Source organism: Drosophila obscura, unplaced genomic scaffold (genome assembly GCF_018151105.1).
Source record: "Drosophila obscura isolate BZ-5 IFL unplaced genomic scaffold, ASM1815110v1 contig_150, whole genome shotgun sequence".
Classification (NCBI taxonomy): Eukaryota; Metazoa; Arthropoda; class Insecta; order Diptera; family Drosophilidae; genus Drosophila; species Drosophila obscura.
In genome coordinates, this window is record NW_024542736.1 from 7,201,430 (window position 1) to 7,210,170 (window position 8,741).

An 8,741-nucleotide genomic window follows, 5' to 3' on the forward strand; every position below is an offset into this window, starting at 1 on the left:
TGTTGCAGTGAACCAGCTTGGTGTTGACGATGTGAGCGCAGCCCGGACTGGCCGACAGACGTGACAGGGTTTGATTTCTCTGCTGATTTCTCCGATTTCCTGATCGCAGCCGACGACGATCGCAAATGCACTGATACAAATGGCAGCCGTAGCAGACGAGCGTTAACGCAAATATCACGCCAAAGAGCAGTAGCAGCCAGGGGCTTATATTTGTAATGCGGTAATAATAAGCCAACAAGTGGAATTTCAACGACCAATCCATAACGAAACCGATGCTCAACTCGCCAGCGCACAAATGAAACTAAAACTGAAGAGAGAGAGAGAGCAAAGAACGGGAGGGATTCTTTTTGCGGTCAATTTGTGTGATACGAGTAAAATTTATCGCTTACGAATATACAGTGTATGTATGTATATATATTTAAGATCCATATGCTTATATTTGTGCATAACATAATTCAGCCAAGCAGTGCTTGAATGACTCATGTAAATCCCCATAGCATTATCATATTCATATATATTCTTTTTTTTCCCGTTCTGAGTCTGCTGCTGCTGATGACGATGCCAGGGGAGTTGAGACTTGACAGTGGCAGTGGGGAGTGCGAGTGGGGAAATGGCAAACAAAACTGCTAGACAAATACAACTGCTGCTCTGATCCTGGCTCTGCTCCAACTGGAGCGAGACGCAACTCAATTCAAACTTTGAAATTGTGCGTCGCCTGCGTTCACTGCCACTGACGTTTGATGCTTTATGATGGAGTAAAAAAAAACAACAACAACAACAACTACAACTACAACTGCAGACAGCCAGAGCGAGAGAGCGAGAGATATGTGCCAAATCCCAACAACAGCAGCAGCAACGCCGTGCCACCTCATATGATGAGCAAAGTTTTGGTTTAATTTAAAATTTGGCCGCAGAAAAATACAACCAGCATGCCAGTATACAGTATTTTTTCTTGTTTGGATTCCCACTGCACCCAACTTAAAGATGCCACAAAATTCGAGTAAATATTTCCAAAAAACTAAACTCCATTGAATATTCGGTTAGCCGAACAAAACAAAACGAAAAAAAAAACAAGAAACACAAACGAAAAGAAACAACGGCAAACAACGGGAAATAAGTTGCAGTTTGGGGCATTGAAAATCCTTTTGTATTGCTTAAAATTCTTTCTGTGAAATAAAATTGTTTTTGTGCCCAACTATGTGCGGATGCTGTGCTGTGGGGCAGTGGGGGGGGGATCGCTGGTCGCTGGTCGGAATAACTTTGAAAGCGTAACACACAACGCACACAGAATGGATATTTCTCATTCAATTTCGCAGGTGTTTGACTCCATATAGGAGCAAGCGTTTGTATCGAGTAGTGCGGAGTGTGGGGAGGAGCCTTTGTCGATGGAGACGTACGTGGTTCGGTTCATTTTCCGTGTTACCGTTTAAGCGGATTTTCATCCGATGCCTCCGAAATTTGGAATGTGGCAAAGCGAGAAAATCCAGAGGCTTTTGTGGTCGCTACAGGACATTGAGAATAGGTATAATGCCAGTTACTCGTAGTAATGTGACAATGCTGAAATTACTGCATTCGTTTTTGCTGATTGATTGAAACGCTCAATCATATTGCATTTCATTCGCCACACAAATGTGAGTTCATACGAAAAATGGATGGGAATTCACAAGCAACTTATCTGAAGTGAAAATATACATATGTACATACATGTTATATATGTACTGGCACATAGTTTGATTGTGCTTAAATTCATTGGGGTTTTTTCCTTTGTTTATAAATTTCTTAAAATACTTCATTCATGCTACAATCTTAAGCTCGAATCGGTGCATGGAAATTCTCCTTAGTTTGGCATTATATATGTGTATATATACATACATATGTATATACCCTTTTTATAGGCTCAGAAAACCAGCAAATATCAAAGTAAAGATACTCGATTGAAATGTATCCTAAAATTAAAATGAAAGTCTCTTCCAACACAAATTCAACTTTTTACATGCCCCTGGAGAGACATTCTAAGATTTTTAAAATATCATTTTTTCTCTATGTTCAATTTTAATAAAGTAAATTAAATTTAATATATTTAATGTAATATATTATTAAATCTTTATTTATTCTTAATTATTCTCATCAAATATATCTTCTCTTTAAGCGCTACATGAGTATGTGATACTACCCAGACTTCGCTTATCTTGAGTCTCGTATTTGTTGAGTGAATAAACTCTTATCTGAAGGCAGGGATAAGAAGATACTTCAGTATCTTTAAAGGTAAAGATAACAACTGCCCTTTCTCAATTTCCGAGGCTGTGAGGGAAGGTCGCAAAACATAAAAACAAATTTAAGTGTCACAGAAGTTCACAAAAATATATCCGGATTATTCAGCAGTTCTTTTTTAACTCGATACTCATATAAAAAGAAACCTTTTGCGTAAAACTAAAATAATACTTTTAACTTTTACTATAGAATGAGAACAGGGTGCCGTGAGTAAAGAGTGCATTTCCCACTATCCCCTTTGTCCTTACGTTTTATGGTTACTTTTCGTATTTGGACGCGCTTCGAGCTCTTCCCTACCACCTGTTTCGCTTATTAATGTGCAAATATGTAAAATGATTTCAAATGTGTTTAATGTGTGTAAAAGCCCGCATTTGATATTACATTTGATATTGGTTTGCTTTTTGTGGGAAGAATACGCATCCAAGCCTAACCTTAACCCCATCCATACCCTTAGCCCCCCCCCCCGCCCCCCTACCCCAATGCTTTAACTGCTTGGGCAAACGTGTTGCATATTTTGCGGCTGCAGCTGCCATTTGTTTGCCTTCCTTCACTGCACCCCACCCCGCTGTCTTTCCGCATTTTATGGAGCCAAAGCCACAGCCACAGATGCCACCCCACACCACCCCACCCCACCCGATGATGCTCGCGATAATGATGGTTGCCCACAGACACATTACCCCCTCCCCCGATCAGTGCACGCCTCTTTACACCTTGCACCCATCGGTAATTAGATGAGCGCGTTAAGTTCGTGTGTGCGAAATTAATTAAAACTTTCGCTGCTTAAAGTTGCCGCCAAAAAAGAGGAGCACAATAAACCTTAACTTTCATATGGGGCGTGAAAAGATGCAGCGGGCTGGGTTTGGGTGTTGCTGTTGTTGCTGGGAATCCCCGACAAATTGCCAAACACACAATGACGGGGGCACAAAGTCAAGTGCAAAAGTGGCAAGTACACAAGTTTGCCAGTCGCCTGGTTTCAAGTTGCCACAGTTGTAAGTTACAACATAAATCAGAAATAGTTTAGCCCCTGGCCCCCCCTATATGTCTATCTGTCTGTCTATTGTCTGCCTGATTGTCTATCATCGAAGGCCATCAGCCAGCAGACAGGACTCGAGTTCACTTTCAGCAGCAGCATCTCGCATGCGGATGTGACACTCACTTAAGCGCAGAGAATTACAAAAAAGAGAATAAATATATTTAAAAAATATATTTAATTATGTAAATTATATAAATACATATATATTTTTAATAATAAATAAATATTATATTTTATGTATTTATATTTATATATTGTGAATTATAAATAAATATTATATTTAAAGTATTTACATTTATATAATTTGAATTATTAAAATAAATAAATTGTTGGTTAAAAAAACTGTGGGACAAGGCTCACCGATATTTTTGGTGCTTACTCCCAAAGCGAGTGCTAAAATGTATAAAATAAAACTAGAACTGAATCCTTTATTTGCTCTCTAGTAAGCAAATGAAATCTAAAGATAATGCCATACCCGTGCTATACCAATTCCTGGTTGAGTTGTTGTGTTCTTTTATTTTCCTTTTCTTTTTTTTTTTTGCTATTTTGGTTGGGCATCCCTTTTGGCATTTTGCTTGTTTTCTTCGCTGTGCCTTGCCGCTGCCCCAACATGCTGCATATTTATGGCATGCCACAAACGTTTATCTAAACTACATAAAGCAATAAAAGTTAAAAGTCAAATAACTGTACTCCGCTTCCCTCAAACTTATCCATTCCCGCCCCTCCCCGCTGCTGTTGCTTGTTCGGTAGCTGTTGCTGTTATTGTCTTTGGGTGCTTTTGTGGCAAACAACTGAAACAGATGCCCCTGCAGGGGTGTGTGTGTGTGGGTGCATGGGGGATACTCTTCATCCTTGTAGCGGGCGCTGGGTCTGGGTCTGCCTTTTGGGAAACTACAGGAAGTTGCCGACAACCGGCAATGATGAGTCTGGTTATGGTTTTGGTTTTTGGTTTCGCTTCGTACACGAAAAGGTATATCTAAATTATGTTGCAATTGAAATATGAGAGAAACAAAGGAGCATCCGATACCCTTTATTACAGTGCCGAACAGGAACATTCTTCACCAGAGCTGTGACACTTGTAAGTCCTTAAAGTTATTGCTACAAATATATTATGCAGTAAAACTTTAAATATTTCCTTACCAGTTAAGAAAAAATTGAGGAATAGGTAGACCGAAAAAGAAAGGACCTGTAATAATTAGAAAAATTTAAATTCCCTCGTAAAAGGCCTATAATAATTTTAAATAAATTTTACACATATTTTAATTATTTTAAAATAATTTAGTCAGCTATTTTAATCATTTTTCAAAATATTTTCTATGTTCATACCATATAATATACCAATAGTTATCCCTCAGAAACCCTTCCCAATTATTTACCTGCGTACCATTTGCCAATAAACATTCTCAAGACGACCTTCACTTTGAAATATTAAACCTCGAAAAGTGAGTCTTCCCTGTGGCTGCTGTGGCACTCCACGTGCCAGCATCATGATATCCCTGTCGAGGATGCTGCAGCGCATTGGCATAGTCGTCGCGATGCTTTTGCTGCTGCAAGCATCGACGTTTTATGTATCTGTTTACACTTACAAGCTGTCGCTGCGAACTCTCTGGGATAGCCGTGCACTGTGCTGCCCGCCTGCCTGGAGTCTGGCATGGGGCCGGAGAGCCAGTACCGGAGAGCACTGGATCACTGCTTGGGAGGTAGAACAATCGTCGAATGTCATGCACGTGCACTGTCGCCCGTTGCCTGCTCCTGTTCCTGCTGCTGCTGCTGCTGATGCTGCTTTTGCTCGTGTGTGGCATCCTTTTAATCCTTTTGCCAATGCATTGCATTGCCCTGCATCGAGTTTGATTTCACACGCGAGCACAAAAACAATAATATTATGCCACAAACACACTCGCTGCCAACGTACATGGGGGCCCATGTAATCACACTTGAGCTCCGTACCGAGCCAAACACACGGTGCTGGGACCAAGCCACACCCTCCCCCACTCCCACGCAGATGCACTGCGATTGCAAAACTTCATTATATGTCCGTTGGCAGACAGGAGGAGCCAACAGCCACAGCACGAGGAACGTAGCTGGGTGGGGTGGTGAGGCGAGGCCAATACTTTTCCATTTCTGTTTCTATTTCTGGCTCGTTTCGGCTTTGTTCTCCGGTTTTCTGTTGTTGCGCCTTTGGCTGCTGATGGCTCTGGATCTGGCAGGGGCACGGGCACGGGCACGGCCATGAGCACTGGCATTGAGCTTGAAAATGTGTTTATTTTTCGCAGCCAGCGAGAGGAGTGGAGTAGATGCTCGCCTCGAATCCAAGTGCTGCCATAAAATCGCTGAATCCATCCACGACGACGACGACGACGACGCAAACAAGCTGCCATATATGCGGGCAGATGGAGACCAATCGTGGTACCCAAACCCAAACCCAAAACCCAATCCACATCCTCATTCGCATTGACGCCATCCCCCCATCAGCATCATCATTCCCGTCTCGAGGCAATTGTTGTGCATGTTTTTGTTATCTGCTGGCTGGCTGGCTGGTTGGCTGTAAGGAATGCTAATGCCAAATGCCAATGCCGTGCCATAAGTGCACCTCAGGTGTTGGCCAACTGCTTGCCACGCACCCGTCCCGGCCTGCCTTTACTTATGCTGATGCCGATGACATTTGCCAGGCTATTTCTTAACTTGCCGCCCCCCATCCAACTTGAAATTAAATTCCAAGTGGCTGCAAATTCTCCGTTCTAGGGTTGCATTGTGTGTGTGTTTGTGTGTGTGGGGTTGGGGGTTGCGGGGGCTTCTGACGACGTGTACGGGTGCCAAATGAGGCAACTTCGAGTGGCACTTGGACTAAGGCGGGGGGTGGGTCCTCAGCATTTCGAGTCACGCTCTCATTTGCGGCATTGGCCAATATATCAAAGCACTCAAAGTGATTGCATTTAGTAGGGTCCGAGTGGGCATTGCAATACCCAGTCCCCATCCCAAACCCAGTCCCAAACCCAATCCCAAGCCGATGCCGAATCCGGATGCATTGCCATCATTATGAGTGCCATGCGTTGCAGCGGCACGTTCCACACAAACGCAACGTCATACCCAAGTGGCAGCCATCAGCATCATCCGTAGGAAGAAGTCTGTTTGGTTTGTTTGCTGGTCAAACCCACATCTGTATCCGAACGGGCCCGACCCCACCCAACGGCCTTTTAATTGTCGTACAACAATAATCCCACCCACCCGCTCCCAGCCTTAATTGCAGTTCCCATGTCCCCGGCAAATGACACTTGGTGGAGCGCCAGAAGTGGCCCGCTTCAAGGGCTCGTCGCTGTCGATGTCCTCCTGCCAATTATCTGGCTGAGCTCTTTCTTTCCAAGCGATTGGCGCGGCTCCAGCTCGAATTGCCACCCGATACGAAGGACACTTTCGGGCAAGTAAGTGCTGATGGGCGGTAATGAATTTGCTCTTAATCCCATATCCTTTTTCCATTCAAAAGAGAAAGTGTGGAGTTCAGTGGTTTTTTTTGGAGCTTAGACTCCATAATGTATGCCGCCTGCATGGCGGCTACCTGCACTTGGACCATTTATTGAGACCGTAGGATTATGCAGCAGATCCCTGTATGAGACTTGAGGCTGGTAAAATAGATTAAGTTAATCAAGAAGATCTTCGATGTGGCTTAATATGTCCCGCTTTTTATTCTGCAGCATCCCGCCTTATCATTATCAGAATACGTACATCCATTGTACATCTGTCAGCACTTCCAGAGCATTTGTGGGGCATAATTGGGTATAGCTGGCTAAGTGGCTTAACTTGATTCAACCAGTTGGGCCTTAACCAGAAGAAGTCACGCCCAAATAGTTGATCCGCTTGGCTTCTGCTTTTCGTGAAGTTACATATTTAGAATTTTAATCGTTTTTCTCTTTTTTTTTATATTACTTATAAATCGCTCTAGAATCCAAGCCCGACTTTATCACAGGTTGGGCCTTCTAGTGTTGTTGTTGGTGTGAGAACAGACATGTTCAATCGTGCTCAACCCAAAAGCACGAAAGCACGAAAGAGAGCACCACACGAAGCGCAGGTAGAAAAGCTGTTCGGGTCGGTCGCTGGGAGATTGGAGATCGGGTGTGAGCTTGGTAAAGAAATGTTTTCAATCAATCCAGCAGAACCTCGGGCCAGTTTTTTTGTAAACTTAAGTCAAACTTAAAAAATAAGCAAAAAATTAGCTGGCTTTAAAAATATATTTTATTTTAGAACGGTCGACTAAGCAGACCGAAAATAAAAATATATAGCTATTATATTTTATTACCAAAAGCGTAGGATAAATAGTTTCCTCTTTAATCGAGCCTAAAAATGCTTTATGTTTATAAAAATGGAATAAATTGCTTAACACTGATTAAAAATGGAGTCAAATTTTGAATAATAATAATATATTAGTATATTCTAAAATAAAAATCCCAACCCAATCGAACTAATCATGCAATTTATCCCCAAAATTGTGATGGTTCCATTTGCGAGTGGGTTGGGTTGTGGTGGGTATCCACGGACTTAATGCCCCTCCACGCTCACGAATTACTTGTAATACCCGGTGCTGTGCCACGGATTATGACGCACTCAGATTTTGCATAACTTTGGGTATGGGGATGGCGCATCAGTAGCTGACATTTAATTACATGCACCGCCTTGTTGGTTTTCATCTGCTGCAGGCGACAACAATGCAGCCTGCCCCCAAGCAACCCTGCATCCATGCATCCATCCACAGGAGCCCCACGCCCACCCACCACCGCATGCTGCCACATTTGTTGCGTGCGCACGTAACTCAAATGCCAAACACCTGCAGTTAACACGTTCGCAGTGCTTACAGAGCGGGCAAACAGATCCGCTGTATCCCTCCGCATCCGCATCCTCATATCCATATCCATATCCCTACCGTGCTCGTGCTCGTGTCCGTATCCGTATACGTATCCGTGTCTGTGCCACCAGACGGACAAAGCAGCGTTAAAACTGCACTTAAGTCAAACTTGCCAGACAAGTGCCGAGCTGAGTGCTGGCGTTGGGTAGGGGGGTAGGTGGGTAGGGGGTAGGGGCTATGTGTAGGGGGGTAGGCAGACAGAACTAAAACAGCAACTAACAAACGGCTCGCGCTGACGTGGTCGCTTTACGAGCGCCCTTCGGTTGTAAAATTTCATTAGGAGCTAAACGGTTTTCCCCACTGCACATTGCACAAGGCGACCAACCAACCCCTCCCACCGCTGGCACTACTTAGGACAGCCTCAGCCACTGCCCGTCGCCTGATGAGGCTTTTCTTATGCTAATTCTTGGCGCTTGGACACTTAGTTGATTGGTTTTTGTCCGAGTTGTCGTCATTGTCGGCGTTGACTGATTGGATTTTGGTCATTTGCGTTTAGTCGGCCGTTTGCTGGACACCACCCCAACCACCCCCTACTCTGATGGA